This window comes from Chamaea fasciata, unplaced genomic scaffold, assembly GCF_029207755.1.
Source record: "Chamaea fasciata isolate MVZ Bird 193981 ecotype frontalis unplaced genomic scaffold, bChaFas1.0.hap1 SCAF_1, whole genome shotgun sequence".
NCBI lineage: Eukaryota > Metazoa > Chordata > Aves > Passeriformes > Sylviidae > Chamaea > Chamaea fasciata.
In genome coordinates, this window is record NW_027094086.1 from 147,112,167 (window position 1) to 147,134,837 (window position 22,671).

Below are 22,671 nucleotides of genomic sequence, written 5' to 3' on the forward strand. Positions count from 1 at the left end.
CCTGTGCACTCAAGGTTTCACTTACACCTTAAACACCAGGAGACCTGCTTTATTTGCTCTTGCCAAAGAAATGGACTCTTGGAGGATATCCAGGGTTTTTTTATTGAACGGGTATTTGATCCAAGCATTTCTTTTAAAACTGTCCTCGAAAGAAAGCCTGGGGAGGAGCCAACATAATAACCCTAATGCACTGCCCCCTCCATGTCCTTCCTTCTGCAAATTTCTAAATGCTTAGAAGAAATGGTCAATTTAATGTTGCCCTGGAAGTTTCATTTTTTTCTGATGTGAAGCTTGGAAAGCAAAAATTTAAGAAGTAATCTGCCCAAGACTATAGCATGCTGGAAAGTAGGGCGCAATCACTCCCTAGTCTTACATGCATGTAAGGTAAAAACCCATCATGCCTAAAGCCAGACCACTGTAGGTAATTCAGCACTGCAGATGTCTTGGCCCACTCTGCTCCTGTTTCTGCACTGGCTCTGTGTGGAGCTTTCCCTGTATAAAATCATCTACAATGTGGCTCCCTTTGGCCTCAGGAGTTTACCTGTGATGGGGTCTGTTGCCAGACCTCTGTGTCAGTACATTTACTGCCTTCAGTTGTGGACAAATCCAATTTGACTCATTTGACGCAAAATCAAAGAGGACTGTGAGCCTATGGCTCCCCATAAAACATCGCTTCCCTGCCATTCACTGTTGTTATGGCTGATGGAAATAAGCCAGTGTTAAATAAGGGGTGGGAAAGCATCGCCCTGCCTTAAACTGAGTACAGCTGCGAGGGCAGGCAGTGTTTTGGCATGCTCTGGGCTCCTAAAAGCGCTGCAGGGGCAGCAACGGAAGTTACTCCCACTATTTGAAAAGGCAGGTCACCAGAGTCCCAAAGTTCCAGCAGCTGAAGCCTCTGGAGAGCCGTGTGTTCCCTAAGCCCTGGGGAGAGCTGAGGAAGAGCCTGTGCTGTGAAGGACGCCCTCACCGTGGGAACTGTGGTGTGAACCTGCAAGGACGGTGACAGATCGGTTCAGAACTCTCCCGATGAGGGTCTGGTTTTTTCTAATTGTGATAAAAGAAATCAGCCAGGTGGCTGAGATGAGTGAAGGTTGGGACTGTGGTGGTGGCTGGTCAAATGCTGGAAATACCAGTGCTGTGTATTTCTAGGTGGCCTTTCCAATCCATTTTCAGGAAGTTGGGTTTTTTTTCTTTTCTTTCTCTGTCCTTGTTTACTTGTAATTTCACTTTCAAAGCTCTTCCTTCCTCTTTCTGGGCTTCTCTTTCAAATCCGTTAAAAAGAAATTTCGTTCAGATTCGCAGAAACAGTGTTTGCTTGTCTGTTTGTTTTCCCAGGCTGTTCAGTAGGTTACAAAGATAATTTCTGCTTGTTAGTCTACATAGGTAGGATTCCTTTGATTCCCTTTTGGAGTCATTATACAGCTCTTCATCAAAACTTGGGGCATTTGAAACTCTTAAATAAGCAGATGGTACATTTTTCTGAGCAGTATCCCATGTTCTGTATGTGTGTATGTGGGTGTGCCTGCACACACCCATATTTCCATGTGTATTTTTTGCATATAATCCTTGGGGCACATCTGATCTGAGACTTTTGAGAAGGACCGGAACCATGGCATCAGGGAGCAAGGATTTCTTATGACATGTCTGGTATGTTTTGATGCAGGTGTAGCCAAAGAAGATGGTTATCACACTCTGAACGTGGAAAAGGTCACATTCTGACATGTAGCCACAGGTTGTGGACCAGACTCTTTCTAGATTTGGAAAACAGTTCAGAATTAACCTTTCTGAATCATCCCATCTTTTTGTGTTGAACCTCACATTATACCTAGAATGACTCCTTTCCTGTGTCTGTAGTCCTTCCTCATCTTTCAGTTATTAGGCATCAGAGCTGTTTTTCTTCTGGAGATCAGTCAGTTATTTGGTCTCAACAGGAGGATCAGAATTTCTTGAGTCTAGGAAAAAAATGCTAGAAATAATTATTATTTATTTCTATTTTTGCTTTAGGGGATGCGTGAAGCAAGAAGGAGCCTTCTTTAACTTGCCATTTATTTCCTGCCTCCTATAGGGAAACCCTTTAGGCAGTGCCATCACATCTTCCCTGCAGTGAATAAACTTCATCAGTTTGCAAAGTGGTGACGTTTCTTGCTCTCATTAGAGCTTTTCTCCGGAACATCACTCTATTTTTCCCTTCCAAATTTCCAGCCTCATTTTGCGCGCAATAATTTTCCATTTTCTAATCGCACCCACAAAGTGTCCTTTATCTCTTCTCCCTTGTTGCTGTTTATGCACCTTATGTAACTGTGGAGAAGGATCACACACACTATCAGCTGTCAACCGCGGAACCCAGCGAGCCAAGCTCCTTTAGTCACGTCCCACGAGAGAGACTCTCTGTTCCTCTCATCGTCAAAACAGCCTGCTGGTGCACCTGTTGCCAGCTGAACTAACCTTCCCTGAGCAGATGACCAGAACTGTACACATTATTCCAGATGAGCTTTCACACTGCTTATATATATCAATATGGGATTAAAGCTTTTTATCTGTTCTGGAGGCCTCCTGATGCCTGTTTTGAACTGCGCTTTATCCATAGCAACATTACCATGCCAGCTCCCAGTTAACCTTTTGAGACAGGTTCACTTCAGTTTGTCTCTATCCAGTTGAGTGCTCAAGTTTTAGACAAAATTATAGTCCTTGAAAACATAAATGACGGATTAAGGACTAAACTAAAATAATTAAATTAAATTCATTAAATTAACCTGATTTCTGTTCCTCCACTTGTTCTGATCATCCAGTCCTTTTCATGAGAGATCCTCATGTTTCTCCTAGGGAGTGAGCCCAGTATCTTGGTATCATCACCATGGTGCCTGCCTTAGCTTAAACACAGTGTTGTTGTTTACCCAGATTTCAGGAAGCTGTTTCACAGAAAAATTATTGCTTCTCTTTGCACTTGGGACTCGAAATTCCTAGTTGTCCTCCAAGCTGCCTGGGATGCCAGCAAGAGGGAGCACAAGAGACTTCCCCTTTTTCTCAGCATTGTGCACTTGAGTGGCAAAGAAAAACAGCAAGAGGATGTAAAGGGGGTAATAAGGTTTTTCTGGGTGCAAACTAAATCTTGGCACAATTTAGTAAGAAATTGAGATGTCTCCCACAGCTGTCTGATTTATTGCTAGGCCAGACTTGGGCAGAGTCTCGCAGAGATGGTACAAGACAGACCCGGAGATCCTACCAGATTTCATGGTCATAGTGACAGACCTTTGTGATTCAATATTATATTTTCTTTTATTTGACAAATAATATATTTTTCTAAATTTTCCTTTTTAATCTTAATTTTATCTAAAACTTAGCTCGAAAAAATTTATACTATAAGGGAACATCTGTCATTTTTGTTGAATTACAGCCCACTGAGACAGGAGTTACTTTCCAAGTATTTGTGTAGCTACAGGTTTTATAGCCTATAGACCTCTTGTTGCAGAACTGTGAATGAAAATAGATCAGTTTTGTGCAGGAAGGTAAAATAATTATCTGACCAAGTTGTTAAGACAGTATTTAACAGGTTTACATGTTCAGTTAGGACTACATCTGTCATCCTTGCAGGAGTAGTAGCTGTCTTTAAATGTACAGTAGAGAGTGATCAGAGCAAGTGGATGGAATAGATGTTGGGTGGTTTGACTAAAACCCTCTGTTCAGGGTAACCCGCATTCCACACTTTTATTATTGATGGTTTTTGAAGTTTTGTTTCCTTGTTTTTTATGCTACATTTTATAAACTTTTATTATTCCCCTGTTTCCCTGACCTATCTCCTTATTTTTTAAAATTTTATTTTTGCTATCTCTTTTCTCAGGTCTCTTTGAAAGGTGTGAGCTGTCCTTTTTCAGTGGTGATATTCAAGGGAAATAAAAGGTTAATACAAGATCTGGGCAAATAATGATTCATTTCCAACAGTGCTACCAGCAGAATTGGCCTTCAGCTGCATTGTGTGCTGAAAACTGATGACTTACAATTGGCTAAAGCTGACGGTGGGGCTGGAACAGCTGTCGTACAGCAGGGCAGCAGAAATTTGCAGAAACAACTGGTTTTGTTAAAGCTGAAAAGGAATGTTGTTTTCGTCCCCTCTTGTGTAAGTAGGTGCTCTGAAGGTTTTCTTGTGCTGTTAAATACCTGGTGAGAAACAGCAGGATTTCAAGAACAAAGCTGTTTGCATGTATGTAAACTTACATAGTGAAATGTTTAGATAATTGATTCGGTAATGCTTAAGCTTTAGGAAAGTTCGGGGGTTTTCCTTTTCTTATGGATCTAGTGCTTGTGGCAAAATTGCTGGATGAACAGCTCTGTAGTAGTCCATTTATCCAGGGAGCAGGTCCTGCCCAGCCCCTGGCCTGGCATATCCTTTGGCTCAGCTGCCAAGATTCCCTGGAGAGGATGCTGGTGTCTCTCCACCCCACCACCATCCTGTGGAGGTGGGACAAGTTAAGCTTTGCTGAAGGCAATGATAGTTTTGTGTTGCAGACTCTGGACCATACAAAATCCAACTAAGTACGACTTCATCTCATGGCAGTGAAGCTGATTTATGCGGGCACTGTCAGGGAGGGCATTTGCTGTGCCAAGGGAACTGTGTCTGTGTGGCTCGTGGTTCTGGAGAGAAATGAGCTGCTGCTCCTGCCTGTTATTCCAACCAGCTCCTCTTTCTGCTTTGCTTCTAATAGGACCAATGTTCTACCGGAGAGATATAACTCTTCTTCTGGGAAAAAAAAAAATTCTTCTGGGAAAATGCATTGTTTTATCTTGGTTTTTTTTTAGTACTACCTAGAGTCCTTTCATCTGTGCTGGTGATGTTACTGCTGCCTCCCCTGGGGCTGCAGCACGCACCCTGAAATGCGTCAGTGTGTTGCCATAAATGCTGAGCGCTTCGTTGTTTCCTTAATCCGTGCTGACTCCATCGTTTCTGGGTATTATCGGGAAAGTGCTCACCTCGGTAGCAATTACACATGGTCCACTGGACTTCATGTTCTTGCCTGCGTCACCACATGGAGTGGTGTTAGCACTGGAGAGATCTTCCCTCCAAAGAGAGAAGAAAACTGAGGGGAAGGAAGAGCATAAGTGGCTCTTCTTATCAGCAAAAAAAAAAAAAAAAGAGGATTTGTTTTCGAGGGCTAAGCTGCTAATGCTGAATGACATAAAGAGATAAGAGAGCTGCTAAGTCTTTGAGGAGGGTCGTGGGGACAAAGTGCGCTCTCCAGGGAGGATACAAAAGACAAAAGAGAGGAAAACCAAGAGTTCTGGAAAGAAAAAGTAAGCCACTCCAAGAGGAAGCTTAGCAGAGAAGATGGGCAGCAGTCAGAAAGGTTGTGATGTCTATGTCAAGGAAGCCAGGGCCAACAGAGGCTGGTGAAGATCATCCTCCACATAACAGAGATAAGACCCATATACAGCAGGAGAGAAATGTAAAAGGTAAGGGCCCTAATTTTCCTCACCTTTCTCCAAGCTGTTTTACTTTAGTTGCACTGTTTGGGAAAGTTACTGCATCAGGATGGATTGTTCCCTTATAAACTCCCCTGGCTTCCATTGATTGGTAACAAATAACCTCCAACACCAAAGGTAAAAAATATCTTCTACTGATGTAATTATTTCCTGAAACAGAAGGAAGTATATGAAATAGCAGAGAATGATATCCTTGAGAATGTCTTTCTCAAGGGAAGGTAGTGAAGAACCAGTAAATAGGTTTGAGTATTTAGCTGGGAATTCTAAATTACCTTCAGAAAACATTAAAAGAAAAAAAAAAATTGCAGTGTGATGAGATTAGATGAACAGCCTGAAGTAGAGGTGGCAGAAAATCTGACCTTTGCTCTTGGTAAAGTAGCCATCAGATTATCCGTGGAATGAGAAGCTTCCAGTAAAGGATGAGATACCTGTGATGAGATACCTCTGTGTTTCTGATATACCTGAGAACTTTTCAGAGTCAAACAGGATGCTCTGAATAATTCCAGGTCGTTGATGTAGTTCTGATTAGGACATGGTGAAAAGAAGTTGTGGAAAAAGCAAGACTAGCTGACTTGAGGAACTGACCAGGATTTCTGGAGTAGGCGATGCCTGTTACGGAGCCATTTTCCCTCATTTCCTAACGATACCTAGTAATACTGGAAATGGAGATCTGGCACAGCACAGCCATACACAGCCTTGTGTATTTTGGTATTTCCCCCAGATTAAGTTTATTTTAGCGGACTGAAATTTTGACGTGGGCATGATCTATCCTTGCTTCTTGCCATGGATTTTGCTATATTTGCCATCTGAGCTTCTCGTGTGCTGGACAACACAAAGCAGGGCTGCTTCAAAACATAATAGTCGACTTGTTATTAGTAGCTTGTTTGTTTGTCCTCAGGCCTATTTATAAAAACAGCCCCAGGCAGGGAATTCTGCCAGCAGCCCAACCACTAAACAATTACAGATCTTTTCTCGGAGCTGTGTTTTCCAATCTATGCAATAATTCAGCAGCAAACCATAGTCACTGCTCACGAATGTATGAAAGTAGCCATTTTCCTGTGTGCCACTGGTTTTGTTAGTTTTTAAAAAACAAAAATAGAGTCTCAAAAGGTATCCCTGTTAAGGCTAAAAAAAATACAAAATTTAATTTACAGGTATTGCTGCCAGGTTACTAAAACCAGGCCCAGTATGATATGCAGAACTCAAAAGTAAGTCAAAGTGGTCAAGTAGATATTAATCAAAAATTATAGATAGGCTGCAAACTTGAACAGGAATTCAAGGGACTGGCACTCATAGAAACCATGCTTTCCAAATCCCTCCTGTTAGGTTTAAGAAAAACAAACAAACAAAAAACCAACCAAAAACCCCAAACAAACAAAAAAAAACCCCAAAAAACCTCACTACCACCAAAACTGAAAAACCATTCTAAGGAAGAAGATTCATCTGATTTTGGAAGGATAGCGTAATATCTGATTTTATTGGTGCTGTGATGCTTCATAGAGTTCAGTTCACAAGTGTGACAGGTGCTTGACTGGGTTTGCATGGTTAATGGTGCAGTGCAGATGAGATGCACTCTTTAATTAGTGGATAGGAAACTGTAGAGAGCAAATGATAGTTCCTTGGCGGCCAAAATGGGATGGAAGGACATCTAAACATTTGGTTTTGTTCAGATGCTGTAACAGCACAGCGAGAGTATTTTGTGAAAATAGCCTGATAAACAAGTCAGTAAATGAGTCTGGTAAAGTTTATGAAAGGTGGGAATGGTCAAATGAGACTTTGGGGGAAGTCCTCTCCGATGGAGATTACTTTGCACAAGGCTGGGTCACTTCTCTGTACAAAGTTCAGGAGTCATGAACCAGAACATCTCTGCTTGGAGAATGTGGGTTTGTTAACCAGTTTGGTTGTGTTTCAAGGGTTTGAAATGTTCTTTCTGCACTTGAAATATGTGTCTGTGTTTGCTAGATATGACGCAAGGTTTTGGCAGTTTTGCACTTGATTTATAATTTAAGCCTTAAGGAAGACCTGGGATTTGGGATTTAACCCCAAATCACCATGAAACTTGTTCGATGTTTAGATACTGGGGTTTTAAAAACTGTTATTTTATTATTATTTTATTTTATTCTTCCTTGGAGGGAAAACAAAGCTAATCTGCCTGGCTGCTGCCATGGTGAGGTGTGGCAGGGACAATTTGTTCCTTAGATAACTTAGGCCTGCTTATGTAAATACACCCTTGAAACATTCAATCCCTCTATTGATGTCTAAAGATTGAGGCAAATCATGAAGTAGCTTAAAAATCAACTACTGTGCAGAGGACAAGGGTTGGAAATGTAGAAACCCTGTGTTCTCCTGTGTACATGTGAAAACACGATCTGTTAAAGGTATGACAGAAGCAGAGCCACTGCATCTCGAGGATGTGCAGCAGATTGGAGGGATATGGAGCATGGATGTGGAAGTTCAGCATCAACTGCTGCTTCTCCCTCACAGCAGCCTGGGAATGTGGTTGAGAAAGTTTGTATTTTAGGAAGCAAACTCCATCCCTGTTCACTCCTCAGGTTAATGAAAAAAACTCAAAAAGTTGTGTTTTGGATGTCATGGCTCAAAATCGAGGTCAACCAGTACTGGAAAGTGTCTATGAAGTGTCTTGAACTAGGAGGTGTGCGAGAGGGAGATATCCTGTAGCATTTGTAGAGGCTTTTCTCCTATGACTCATTTACTTTCTCAAATGAAAACTAACATATTGTATTGTATTAAGGAGCAGATGCAGACTTTAACAATAAAGTTTTAAGTTCTGCAGAGTCAACAACCTTTTATTTTTTTTTCCATCCCCTCCCCCCTGCCTTTTGCCTCATCTTCTTTGGAGTTTAAAAATGGGGAGCAGCAGAAATCTGGCTTTCAGTCTCAGTTCCTCCTTTTTGCACAAAGTTCTTGTTGGATTTCCCTGATCTCCCTCCCTACAGATAATTCAGCCACTCTTCTTATAAAAGGTTAAGATCTGATGGTGTTGAAACCTCTTGTTTACAGTTATTGCAGAACTGTAGTATGGAAATTTCCATCTGCAGCAAGATTAAAAAAAAAAAAAATCCCTGCTGTTTTTGTGAACTTTCGGATCCAAATAAAGAGAGAGTGGTTGAATCAAGCATGTTAATTCTGACTAGCACATACAGTGTGTTCAGCCAAAGAGGTCTAAGCTAATATCCCCATAACGCTGAAAAAATAGCCGCCTTCTGCTCCTCCAGGAACCACAGTCTCACTTGCAGAGGTGTCTAAACTGCTCTGATAATCTCTGAATTGAGGTCCTCTAAAGTGCAGTGCTGCCTTCCTTAGGGAGATATGACCAAGTTAAGAAGTTACTGACTTTGTTGCCAGCAGTGGGTTAATTTTTCTTGTTATTTAGGTCTTTCACCTGTTTGGGCAATGACGTGCATGGATGTCAGTGCTTTTGGAAAGTAGTGATCATAGTGCAAGAGGCCTGTGACAGATGTAAATCTGTGATTTGATTGTTTTGGGAAGGAAAAAGAAAACAACCTGTGGATCCTTCAGGCCTTTTGGAGAAACCAGACAATTAACTTCTCTAAAAGCAACACCAGTGCTGCCTGTATTTCACATGCTGTGTTCTATACCTTTCCAGTATTACAAGAGGTGTAATTTCATAGAGAACTTGTGTTTTCCATATCAGTTCAGAGCACACACGAATAAAGCACCCATTACCCTGCAGCCACAGCTGCCTCTCCTGCTCCTTCCACAGCCCAGCAGGGCAGAAGTTGTGCAGTGTTTACATTGGTCACAGAAGGGCACGCTGCTTGCATTTAAATCTTGCTCTGAAGACTGATACTTTCTCTTAACACAGCAACAATAATCTAAATTCCAGGGTTAAGTTCCTGACAGAAGCAGATGACAAAAAGCAAACTTTATGACAAAATGCAGGGTTGTGGTTTTGGGAAGAGATTCTTTCCTGAGTTGATGCTTTTCAGTTGTGTACATGTTAAAGTTTGTCCCTGGGCTAGTCTGAGAAGGAGCAGTTGATAACGTTTGTGAAGCTGGTCCATGTGCTGCTGAGAGCAGGAGCTGACTGATCCCTTTCTTGTGGGCTGAGTGCTCAGTGCTCACTGCAGCACCCTTGGCCACTGCCTCATTAATGAGCTCAGTGATCTCAGCATCTTCAGGCTGCTCTAAGTGACCGTGTTTTTGCATTAAAGCAAAACTGAGGGTGTTCCACTTCCTCCTATTTTGCTTTTGGGACAAGTTATAATTAATCTCCTCTTGCCTTTGCGAGCCCTAACCACTGCATAAGCACTAATAATCAAGGTTAAAATTTCAACACTGGAGTGATTTATATTTTCAGAGGCCTCTACCAGCATTACACAGTTAACTGTCACAACATTTCTGCTGTAAATGAATGTTAGGTTCATTTTTTTATGTGGGGGAACTTTTTGCTGAAGTGCAGGGCTGTGTTGAAAGCATGAGGGAAACAAATGGTGCTGTTGGGACGGATTCCAACAATGCCTTTTGCCAGAATGAGGCAGGATGCCTTGGGTTTACCTGGCAAGGGAGAATATATGATAATGCATCGCCTCTGTACCTGCAGGGAAGAGCAGGCATCTCCCCACGGCATCCGAGGGGGCTGTGCTGTGCATGTTTTCAGCTGTGCACTGACAGCTGCAGGTGCTTTCCTGTCAGATAGCGTGGAAGGTGCCTGGCTGGCTCTCTGCTGCTGTGTTGATCACTTGACGAGGTGTTCACCTCGTGCTCATTAACTGGCTGGTGCAGGGAAGTCTGGTACAGTCAGGCAGGATTTGTCTGGGGGAATGAGGAAACGCTGTAAAAATCAGGATCAGAATTTGCTTTTAATCTGACTGCCTTTGGGCTGCTGGTCTCCACGTGAGACATTATCTGTGGCACAAGGAACAGTCCAGTGATTGCTTTTAGACTGTTTTGGGGTTTTTTTCAGTCATGGAGTTGTTCCCCTGGCAGCATCCCTGTGGTAAAGGCAGGCGGATGTTAAAAGGGAGAATGTGGATATGCAGATAAAATGCATGTGTGAACAATATTGCCACCTCAGCACTCAGGATCTGCATCTCCGGATCAGGTCTGCCCTGTCTCAGGGTACTTTTCTAAAGGATGCTCTGCAAGCTCCTCTGTGTCAGGATGCCACCCTTATGCCACTACTGAAGTTGGACCGTGGTCACTCCAGCTTCACCAGGAGTGGAAAAGGCAGTGAAGGGGGAGGAAGGTTTCTGTATTCCCTGCTATTTCTAAAGCCACAGTTTCAAAAACTACAGGAAAATCCATTTCACAGCTTTTTTTTTCCCAGACAGTTCCATTGTTTTTGTTTACATCCGCAATCTTCCTAGTTTGTATAGAAAGAAAAATCTACAGTGGAAGAGAGAATATCTTAAAACTAAGGAAAATCCCCACAGAGCTCTGAGGGAGATCACAAAAAGTTTTCCAAGTGTCATTGTAGCAGAGAGATGTACTTGTAAGGTACATCTGGGTCTGCATGTGTGGCTTTGCCTGGTAAAACAGGGGCACGTTAGAGGCAGAATCCTGGCAGTGGTTAAGCCAGTGGGATTTTTGCCAGTGATTTTAATCAGAGCCAGAATTTCACCCTAGGTCTATAATCTTGTGTAATCTCCCTTTGAAGTCACATGGATTTTTAACCAATGTGTTATGTAACACCAAAACAGTTCACTATCCACCCAATAATGTCTGTTTTCCTGCGTAACCAAAACGAAACGTTCCAAACCGTATTTTCCAAAACCTGAGATGAGATTGAATTAAAAACCATTTCCCCCCCGCCCCCATTTTTCTGAAATATTTGATGTTTGTAGAGTCACTTTGAAGCTATGAGAGTAGTCTTTTTTAAACCCCTTGTCTGACTTTATAGCTAACCACGTTTAAAACTTGGTGTTTGGGACAAAGATTTATGTTGTTCCTTTCCAACCTGAACTCTTCTCTGATCTCACAGTCCTGCTTTAGATCTTCGAGAAATGCCTTTTAGGCTCAGCTGCTGATTAAGAAACTGATAGGCTGCTGAAAACACAGTTTGTCCCATTAAAATGAATAAAATTATAAACCCTAATAGCTCCTTGTAAAAATTGGAGTTTGGGGGTTTTTCTCTGCATATTTGGAGTCCATTAGCCAATGACCAGTTCTGCTGAAACCTGAGGAAATTCCATTTCAGCTTACATAGCCCCAGAATTTCACTCTATCATCAATGCAACATCTGGGATTTTTAAGACTGCAGGTGTGTCTTGAGCCTGCTGAACGAAAAGAAAGAAGGTGATATAAAAATATGTTCAGTATAAATAAATGAATAAATAAATAAATAAAGTACTTCCATGTCAGAGACAAATAGAGGAGTATCACACAAAACCACTGTTTTGAGACAAGAGCTCCTGTGTAATTTTAAAAGGAGTTGTTTCTTTCAGATCTTAAAGATTACGAATATTTGGATTTTCAAGACAAGACTGGCCAAAGCCCTGTGCACCCTGGTTGAAGATCCTTGTTGACCCTGCTTTCTGTAGGAGCTGGGTCTAAAACTTAAAAATTCCTTCCCCTTTGAATTGTTGTATGACTTTGAATCATGCACAGATCTCCTTAAATAAGCATTAGTAAATCCTTGTCTAAAACAGACTATAAATTATCAGGTGACAGTACACAGGTTGTCTTTCCAGTGCATTTTGGCTTTAAATTCTCTATTTACCCAGGACTGAAAGCTGGATTTTTGTTTTACTTTAATAAAAATCAGAAGGTATATCAGCGGCAGAGGCAGCTCTTAATTCCTGACCTGATGGCCTGATAATACAAGTCTTCCAGGACCGAGGAATTGTAACGTACATTGGGAAAGATTTTGTACTTTGCAACAACAACATCTTAATTCACAAGTAAAATTGCTGTTGACCTTGTTCATATACACATATTTTAATTTTAAAGCAGTTAAGGAAAACTTTCTGGCTGTATTAATCTATTTTTATTGTCAGTTTAATGAGTTACCTTTTTTACCGTATAGCAGTACCTTGGTGGTTTGGGTTTTGTTAAAAATAACCAGCTGACAGTTCCTGTTTCTTTGTGCCTTCTTAATTTTTGTGACTTTTATCTTTTTTTTTTTTTTAACTGTTCATTTCCTTTTAGTTCTTTTCTTAAAAGAAAAACCTCTGCCTTTGCAGATCAGTCATGTTTGAGTGAATTTGCAAGTATCTGACTCCAGCTGAATTTGCTGTAGAGCACATCTTTGTAAAGCCTTGAGTTTTCTTTGTTGAGGGTTAACTATATAATACTTTGATTTGAATGTTTCAGCCTGGGAATTGTTTCAAGTGGTGGATTAAGAGGTTTGTCTAAAGTACTTAGGAATGTAGGATTTGCAATAGCAGGTGAAATAATTTGTCAATTATGTCTGGTAACCTGCCTCCAGCAATTGTCAGGCTCTGTGGCTGTGGTGAAATTTTTTTCTCTTTTTCTCAGCATCCCTTGAAAAATTGGGCTGGTTACTTGTATATTGCAGTATAGGATAACTGTGGGAAAACAGATTGTGTTTTTAAAGGATAATTAAAGCTCTTTACACTGCAAATTTGACCCATATTTTAAAATTTCAAATTTGGTACAGAAAGTTTCAGACTGTAAACCTGGTTTTTGTTCCCCTCCCCCCAAAAATGGACAGAAGACTTTTACCCAGTTTCCTAACTTTTCTGAAGTAATGTGTTTTTTCTATAGAAGTCAATATAGTTGAGGGCAAAAGAATGCATTAGTGATGTACCCAAGAACTACTTCAAGAAAATAATTGCTAATCAAGAGATGACCAGAATTAGAAATCAGCGAATCAAAATTTGTTTGGTTGAAATAAGGCCACATTTCTAAATAAGAGGATGACCATGGGCTCAGTACCACTTCTGAGATCCATCATTGGTAACCTGAGAGTTAAAATCTGCATCTGATATTTGGGAATTGGGGGCCAAAGGAAGCATGTCCTGCTGTCATGACTGCCAGCCCTGACCTGTCACTGCAGTGGCCTTTCCTTATTGTCATCCTGAGGAATCAGGGACAGAAAGATGGACATATAACAACATAATCTCTCTGTCTAGCTCCCAAATGACAGCCAAACAGGAAGGTTCAGGGACTTTTTCCCCCCCCCCCCATTTCTCTTCTAGTTTGTCTTTTCAGAGAGTGTAGGCTATAATCAGTCGTGTGGCTTTTCTTTTGCATCATGACTGTCAGCACCTGAAGGAAAATCTTAAATTGCCAAGCACTGCTATAAATTGGACAGGTTGCTGCATGGCTGGTTGGGCATTGTACCGTGCCTGTGCTTCTCCAGCTAAAACAAAAGGAATAAAGAGTTGTGTTGAAATGGAAGCTTTACATTTTTGGCTGCTTTGAATTCTATTTCTTCACTTCTACAGTTGTAACAAAACCCTTTTGAAGACAGTGTTTACTACTTTGATACCAATCAGGGCAGTGTTTTTATATCTCAAAACTCCAAAACTTGCTTAATTATTAAATGTCATAGTATGCCAGGGTCATATTTCACCCTTGCACTCTCAGAAACTCTTTATTATATAAATATTTTCACAGCAAGCCCACTGTGGTGGAACAGGGCTTTCAGCAGTGTTACCCAGAGAGCTTGTGAAGAAAAATTCTTAAACAGCAAAGCAGACAAGGACAGTGCTGGGACTTGGAGTTACAGTGCAGTGAAAGCTAGTTCACCTTTTCCAACTCCAGTCTTCAGCCCATTCCATAATCCTTGAGAAGATGACGAAGGGTGTGTGGCTGAGGAACATTAATGAGTCAGGAAGCTTTTTGCTCTTGAACCTGTGATTGACGACTTTATGGGCACTCTTTGTGCTGTGTTCTTAGGAAACAAAATGGAAAATGCTTTTGGGTTTTGCAAGAATGCTCAGAGGTAGTTGAAGTGTTTGATGAACAGCCTGTGTGGGATCTTAGCCTGCTTGGAGCATTTTGCAGTGTAAATACAGCATGAAAAAAGAGATCTGATCAGAAAATCTACTTGACCTGTTTGGGAGTTGCACTTTGCACTTTTTCTGGAGCTCTTTTTCCTTTCCAGCAAGATCCCTGGGTCTTGCTGGAGGGCAGGTACAGTTTCTGCTAAGATAATGCCATGTTTCTGGTGCCAGACAAGAGGATCTGAGACACAAAGGTTGGCACCTGCAGCACGTTGCCCATTCGCTGTGAGAGCAGAGGATGGCCTAACCCCCTCTGTCCACCAATCTCACCTGGAGTTCTGAGTGCACAGGGAAAGTGGATTTGATGTGTTTGAAGGAGCAAGAATGGCTATCAGTGTATATGTGTTTGCTTTAGGGGTTATTTTCTTTGTTAATTATGTTATTTATTGAAAACTGTAGACTTTTGCATAGAGTCCTGTTTGTGGAATGTTGTTTGGTACCACAAATTGAATACCTAAGCACTGAATGAAAGGCAAAAAAAAAAAATTACAAATTTTGTTCTTGTAAGAATATCTTGAAGACTGCAGCATGTGAGAGGGCTCTTGAGACACTTAAAACCAGGACTGTTCAAATATATTTTTTTCTTTCCATTTGTTTTGTGGGGTGAAGGGAAGCAGATCTGATGCTGCAAAAACTGTATTTCATTCCTGCTGTGAATCATCGGATAGTTCATGATTGTTTGTCGTGGAAGAAAACAATCGAGACTAGGATGGATTCAGCCTTTATGAAATCAAAGCCGAGGTCTTAAGCCCTACTGTTGTGACACACTCTCTGGAAGGTGGCTTCCCATTCTGGATCTTAGGAGATCACTCAGTCCAGGCTCTTGCATTAAAGCAGGAAAGGTGTAGCTGGACTGGATTGAGGCCATGGATGGCAGATAGGTCACAAAAATCCAGTAGGATCAATAAAAAGAGGGAATGCCTACTAAAGCAGCAGATGGTGCTTCCACAATCAACTCTCCCATCCTGGCCCTGCCTCTGCTGAATCCAGATGGGAAGAGGAGATAATGCTGCAATTTCCCTTATCCAAGACAACCCTCTGCATGAAAGTGGAATGGTGTGGGATGCTACAAAACTTAGATGCAGCTTCCAAAGCTATCAGACCATCTCTGGCTAAGCTCTTTTTGATAGAAGCTCTTACTAGAAAGATCTACCACCTCCCGAGGCAGCAGGTTCTTCAGCATCCCTTGGCTGTCTCTTAAACTTTGTGGTCATATTGACAGGAAACTTTCCCTGCTGTCCAACCTAAATCTTACTTCCTGCAAATTAAGTTAATTTATCTTTGTTCTTGGCTTAGTGACCATGGAGAGTATTTGACCATTGACATGTTTCTTTTTTGTCTTCTCTTTTCTAGTCTGGAGACCCCAGTTATCAACACATAGACTGTATGTTATAATGTTCCTCTGGTTCTCTGGACTGCTCCATTTTGGAGCACTGTGTTGTTTTGAAGATGCTCTGGGCAAACAGGATCTAAAATTAGACTCACAGAAGTCTTATGGAGTGGGAAAATTGCCTGTAATGCTGTCTGACAGCTTTCCTAATGCACCCATTTGGATACATTTGGGGTTTTTTTGCAGTTTCATGTCACTGACTCATCCTCGAGTAGTTCTCCCTTTTAGCAGCCTGGCTAATAGCCAGCTCTTCCCTGCTTCATATTTATGTGTTGTCTCCCTTCTTTCTCTAACCTGTTGTAGTTTACAGTGTTTCATTTCATGGATGAGGATCTTTTCTTGGCTTGCAAGATCACATTGTTGCTTTTACTGTCCCTAAAACAGCTGAGAAACCTCATGCAGTCTAAATAAAATTATTTCATCATTATTATGAAGTATCTTCTCAAATCAGTTATCCAGATGATAAAGAAGGCACTGCCTATAACCAGACCAACACTGATGGTGTGCAGCAGACTTCCAGCCTTAGTGATAAGTTACTAACTCCCCTTTTCAGAGCTTTCTGAGAGGGGACACTCTCGCTGTGATTTTTTTATCTGTACCTTATTTCTCTAATTTGCTTATAAGGGTGTGCTGTGTGAGAGCATAATAAGTTTTATATCATCCAAGGCATATCACATCTACCCTTCCTTCTTGATTCACGGACTTTTTAAAAGCTGCTTCAAATTATATTAGATTAGTTTTTGGGAGTTGTTATTTGTAGATTTATTTTTAACCTGCCTGTGTAAGATATTTATCTTACTGTCGTATGGCAACAATTCCTTGGTCCCCCCAAATAACCCTAAATTACAGAATAACTTTGTGCCTTCTACTCTGTAATTCCATCATTTAGATAGTTGAAAGTACCAGTCTGAGTGAAGAAAACATCAGTGCAGTAACTTTTTTTTTTTTCCACATATATTTTTGGAAGCCTTTGTTTACTGCCTGTATAGAAATTGAGAAAAAAGAATGAAAGATTTTCTCTGCAAACCTCAGTGGCCACGTAAGTGACAGTATGGCTGTTATTTGAGTGGGCAGAAAGTGCTTCTCATGTTGGTGGAGAGCAGAGCATTATTTTCTTTGGAAACAGGAGTGTTTGAGAAGCTTCTAGACACCCTTTTTTTTCTCTTTCTGTGCTTGAAAATGAACTAACATTGTATAATTTATTATTATTTTGTGTTATTGTTGCCAATCTAAGACTGTTCTGTCATGTAACACATCACACATCTCTAGAAATATTCTCTGCTCTGACATCTTACCACATCTGTATGTAGACAATGTTTTCTTGAGTTGCTTTATTTTTTAAGGTTTGAGTAATAACAAATGTGCCATTTTTAAGTTTTCACGGGTAAACACAGTGAGGGTCTTGGAAAGACTCTACTGATTTGTGACCTGGAGGGTCTGGGATGGAAACAAACCTAGGAAGGGGCCCTGGTGAGCATGGGAGAGGAGAGCAGTCCTGTGCTAAGTAGGTGGGTAAAGTGGGGTTTGTGGAGCCCAACGGTCACTGTGGAGTCCTTCCCTGGACTATTTTTGGTTCAAATGAACAAAGAAACAAAGCCCAGTTTTAGGCGGTTAGTTTGAACAGCAGTTTGAACTGCTTGTGTGTGTGAGATCTGAACTGCAGAGCTATCCTGGCTCTGAAAGCAGCATCTTGCTAATCAAAAAGATTCCCAAAAAGCCATTTTCCAAAATCATCCACGTATTCATCCCTCTGGGCAGTTTCTCAGCCTTCACTGAATTATGACCTTTTATTTTAGCTTTTTTTTTTTTTTAACACTTTAATTCTGTAACAGTCCCTAATCCTCACCTTCCCAATTATTCAGGTGTGACCATTTTTCCTTGTAGAGGCAGCCCTGTTAGCAGCAACACCAAACATATAATGTCACAGAAAGGAAAATGTAAGTACAAATAAACTTGCTTGGGAAAGCAGCATCACCATGGGCAGTAAAGAAGTTGTTGAAGTGGAACAATGTGGCAAACCTGACGTTGATTGGATTTAAGGCTCTAATCACTTTCCCTTGCACATGAGTCTCATATCTGTTGTTAACTTTAATGGGACTTATGTGCCAAGCCTGCAAGGAGAATAGGTCCTTAATTCTCCTCGCTGCCAAACTGTTTCATTAGGAAGTATTTCCATGTCTTCCTGTTGGAGTTTCAGTCGGCAGTACCGACACAGACACAGTGCTGGCAATGAGGAATTCTCCTCACATCTGGGAGCTGTGGTGAGAGAAGGGCTTGGCTAGATCCAACACTCGTGCCAACGAGTGTGTGACTAAAGATTTAAAGCTTCTTACCTCCTGCTTGCTCCTGCAGTGACTCTGGAGGAATGGCTTTCTCTGCTCTTCTTTCCTTAGTTCCTAAATAGGAGAAGCATTTGTCCCTGTCTCCCTGATGGAGCTATTGGGAGGATGAATTGAAACGTGTTTGTAGAATTATGGGCGTGAGAAGTTTTATTTGAATGTTACTCCTTATTAACCCCGCCAGCATTTCTCTGAACTTTGATGGTAATCTTTGGCCTACAAATATTGTATGTGATTCCATGGAAATGAATACCAGGTGAGCAGCTTCACCACATTTTGCAGTGGCTTAATGAGTATGTTTATAGTAATGATCTTATAAACCCAGAGTAATTGAACAACAAGCCACAAATCAGTTGCAGCCTGGAAAATCCTAATTTGAGGCCATTTTCTGCCTCCATCTGCATAACATTTTGAATTTGTTGCTTTTCATTTTCATGCTAATTACCCTGTGTGTTTCAAAGACTGCTTCAGCCTGCTGGCAGCTCAGGAATGGGAGCAGACCTGCTGCTCCTTGGCAGCAGGTGAATGCCTTGGCCCTTGAAGAGCAGTCCAGATTCACGTTTCCCCGGCAGCCGGCTGCTCAGCCAGGCCTCTTTGCTGCAGAGCTTTTCTGGGGGAAATTCCTAACTTATTTTCAAACTTCTGAATAGCATTTTGGCTTCAGAGTTTCCTTCTGCTCCCAGCACCCTGAGGGTTTGTCTGCTGGGCTGCCTTGGCTCCAGAATTCAGATCTTTTTGGCTTGAAGGTGGCATTATTTAGGAATTACTCAAAAACCTTTCAACTATGTAGGATAAACAAAGAGAACTGAATTACCATTTTAAGGTGTTGAGGTACTACAGGAAGGTAGGATGTTTTTCCTGGAGTTGTTCTTAGTTGCCATAGTTGATACAAATATTTCTTTAGTTTTATGTAATACTATTTGTGGTCAAAAATATTCATGGATATCAGAAGGGAAACATGACCTGTGGAGCTTGATGTTGTTGGCAATGTAATACAGACTCTGGGTTGCTATTGATATTAATGTATGATATTTGTTAGCAAACAATGCTTGAGGGTTGTCAGTCATTGGGAGGTCTGCTGTGGGTCATTCTGGGCTTTCTTGGCTCCTTCCCTAGCAAAGCTCAGTGTCGTTTGGGATAACACTGAACTGAATTTTCTAAACTAATGCTGCACTCTTTCAAACTGAAAGTGCAATTCTTGTGACTTGAGCTGGTGACAGCTCTTCAGCAAAAACATGTATTTTGTTTTTCACTAATTACAATGCTCTAAGATCTCCTAAGTGAAACATATTGAGTTATATGTGGGCTGTCAATCATGTTTTCCTTTGCTCATGCTGCATTCCTACAGAGAAAAATAGGCTAAATTATACATTGTCACTTCCTTTAGTAGCTCTTACAAGAAATGTGCACATCTCAGTTGCTCAGCCTCTGGCCAGTAATGATGCCTGTACAGCTTTACATGGGTGTCTGACGTGTTTTTCTCAGCTTGTTTTTGTGGCTATGGATGGTAACTTTGGGATTTTGCCTTGTTTTTCTCATTTGCAACTTTACTGGGGTGTTTGGCTTACTTCAGCCCTTGAGGAACAAAATTTATCTCATAGGCTTGATCTACATGGCAACAACACTGAGATGTAATCATGCTGTAATATGTGCATATTATTCCTGTTTTGTCTTGGGATCCCATACTTCTCTCTTCTGTTGCCCGTTTTTTTAATCTCATCTTGTTCCTTCAGTGAAAGCAACAAATCAAAAAGTTTTGGTTAGAAGAAATAGCAACAGAATATTATCAAAGTCAGTTGAAATATATTAGATGTTAGTAGTTTTAGGATGACACAGTAGCATTATCCTAGGGATATTATGGATTTTTTTTTTCCCCAAGGGCATCTTTGCATTCCCACTTAGGGGGTCTGCTCTGGAGCTGTGTACTTCTTATTGAAATGTTGTACAGCTACAGGACTGGGCCTAAAAAGCTGAGGTTGCTGAGATGGCTTTGATTTAACCTTTCTCTGTGTGTGATAGAAATCACAGTCCCCTGAGTGTGGAGAAGGTAATTTCAGTGAGAACTTGGGATGTGTCTGACTCCTGAAGAAGCACCTGGTGCTGCTCAGCGTGATGGGCTGAGGGACAGGGATTGGGACAGGCTGTCCTTTAGTGCCTCTGTGAAGGTCCACATGTCCCATCCCTGCTGAAAAAAATACTGTGTCCCCTTGAGGGGGAAAATTTCAGCTTCCATTCGCTCTCACAGTTAGTCTCACAGGCTCATGGTTGTTGGGATTTTTTCTTAGGTAAACTGGTGAGCGATAAATCGTCTGCATCTTTTTTCTTTTTTCTTTTTTTTTATAAGCTAGCTTACAGCTGATTTCCTTCCTCTTTCTCTTTGAAGATCTGAACTCTTCTTTTGTAGTTGTTTGTTGAACTGCTGGCCCAAGGTCTGGTACAGTTCTCAAGCTTTTGCAGCTCTGTGGTTACAGAACTTATTCTAAGATCTCAGGAACTGCGAACTCACGCCAGAAAGTAAACAGCTCTAACAGCAGTACAAAGAGCAGGGTTTTCTTTATTCTTTTGCACAGAGATTGGTGATTGCCAAATATCCGCATCAGGTTTGGGGCCTGATTTGCTTGGGCTGATGTTTGAGATTTCAAACAAAAACTGTTCATGATTAACATAGTGCAAAGCATGTATCTGTTTCCAGTTGTTGTCTTCACTAACCTTTTCACAGTGCTTTGAGCTTCCTCTTTGGTCTTCACGAGTTACACAAGGACTTTTCAGCTTGAATTCCTCAAGGAGAGATAAACAGGAGGCAGAGAAATCAAACTAGACTGGCCTTGCTCTCAGTGCCTTGATATTGGATTTCATAAACCATTTGTTTAAGCATATTTGTCTTTAGTGGTTAGGAAAACCATCTCTGGGGTTGCTTTAGTTGGCAAAGGTACTGATCTGTAGGGAACATGCTGTGCATTGTGTATGCCTAGTGCTGTTTTATGGACCATCACAAATCAAATTTGTTTGAATTTCATCAGATGCTTCTGGCTATCCCAGCCCAAATTCATATATAAGGCTTTCATATAAGAACATGCAAGAAGTGTTGAAATAAATATTGGTAAGGTTACAAAGTCAGTGCCTCAAAAGCCGAGGAAAGTTTGGACACAATGTTTGTCCAACTCCAATTCTGTTCTTTTCTGCAGATCCATTAGGATGCCCATTTATAAACCTGTAAGCTACCACTGGAGCTGTGCTAAGGCACCCTGCCAGGCCTTCAGCTTTCCTCATGGACACTGGGATCCTGCTGCCGTCCCCTCTCTGGAGAGGATATGTCAGTCAAAAACTGTAACAGATTTTCTGCCAAAGGACTCCAGGCAGCTTGGTGAAGTGCTCTCCCAGAGTGCAGGCCCCATGTAGATGCTGTGGCACATGTCAGCCTTGTGCCCTCACCTGTGTTGTCTCAGATGGAAATAAGGACCTCTGTTTCAGCCACTGAATGCTCTCCTCCACATCTATTTTCTGTCCTGGAATTCAAACAGTAGGTCAAACATGGGCATTTGTGGTGAGACACCTGAACTTAGGTGTCTCAGTCTTAGCTGACTCTGCCCATAATGTCAGTTTACCCAGTCCTGTTGCTTTCTTCAGGAGGAAATGATTCTGTTTAATCTATTGGAGGTGGACACAAGTGAAGTATCTTTTGCCCATTCCCAATAAAGCTGTCTCACTCACATCCTATGCCTTCAGCCACTTTGCACTGTCCCTGCCTCCTGTCTGCTTCTTAATCCCAACTTCCATTCTGTGGATGTTTGAACTCAATTTCAGTCTCCTTGTCCAGCAAGTATTAGATTCTGTCCCTCTCAATCCCTTGCTCCTTTTGAGATATTCTCAGATGCCACAGCTGCTTACTTGTTAGTCTGGCCACATTATCTCCCACAATTTCACTCCCTGTATTTGAAAAAAACTCAGTTTGTCACTCCCACTGCTGCCAGCTCTTGTCCAATGTAAGCGTGAAAGTCCCTATATAGTTTAATTTAGGTTCATTTTTGTATAGAGAACATAAATGTTTGCCTTATGTGGTCTGTCCTGCCAAGTCATAACTCTTAGACCCAAACCAAGGAGGAGCTGGAAATCCCCCTCTAAAATTCACCAGAAAATTGTTTCTTATATAGAAATATTCTCAACATTTTTTAGGAACGGCTTAAATATTTTGGCTGAAGTTTTCTCAGATAGTTCCTCTTTGGGCAGACGCAGCTTTGGAAAATTTCTGCTCTTTCTCATTACATTTGGCAAGGCTTGAAGGCAACTTAAAACAGGTTGTTAAAATAGCAGTTGCAAAATACCAGATTCAGATGCAATCCTTGTTTTGAGCATGTGGCTGCATCTGAAGCCATACATCAAGCTTACGACTTTACAATAGTTCTGTAAAGTATTAGAGGCACTGACTTGCTGTACAGCTTTCTGAGTAGCTGACCCAGAAACTACCTCTTTGTGATTTTCATAAACTGAAGAAATTTAGTAGTGGGGTAAGATC

At 41.3% G+C, this 22,671-nt stretch overlaps 1 protein-coding gene across 2 annotated transcripts in view; it reads left to right on the forward strand.

The window, feature by feature from the left end:
- The window catches only part of PRKAG2 (protein kinase AMP-activated non-catalytic subunit gamma 2), a 211,409-nt gene that overhangs the window by 17,362 nt on the left and 171,376 nt on the right, over positions 1–22,671 (forward strand). The window contains exon 1 of one of the 2 annotated variants that reach the window (XM_066201185.1): positions 4,472–5,445. The exons of the other annotated variant lie outside the window; for it this stretch is intronic. The gene's annotated coding sequence lies outside the window, so the exon portion shown is untranslated. Of the gene's footprint in view, positions 1–4,471; positions 5,446–22,671 lie in introns of those variants that run through there. 2 annotated transcript variants of the gene reach the window in all.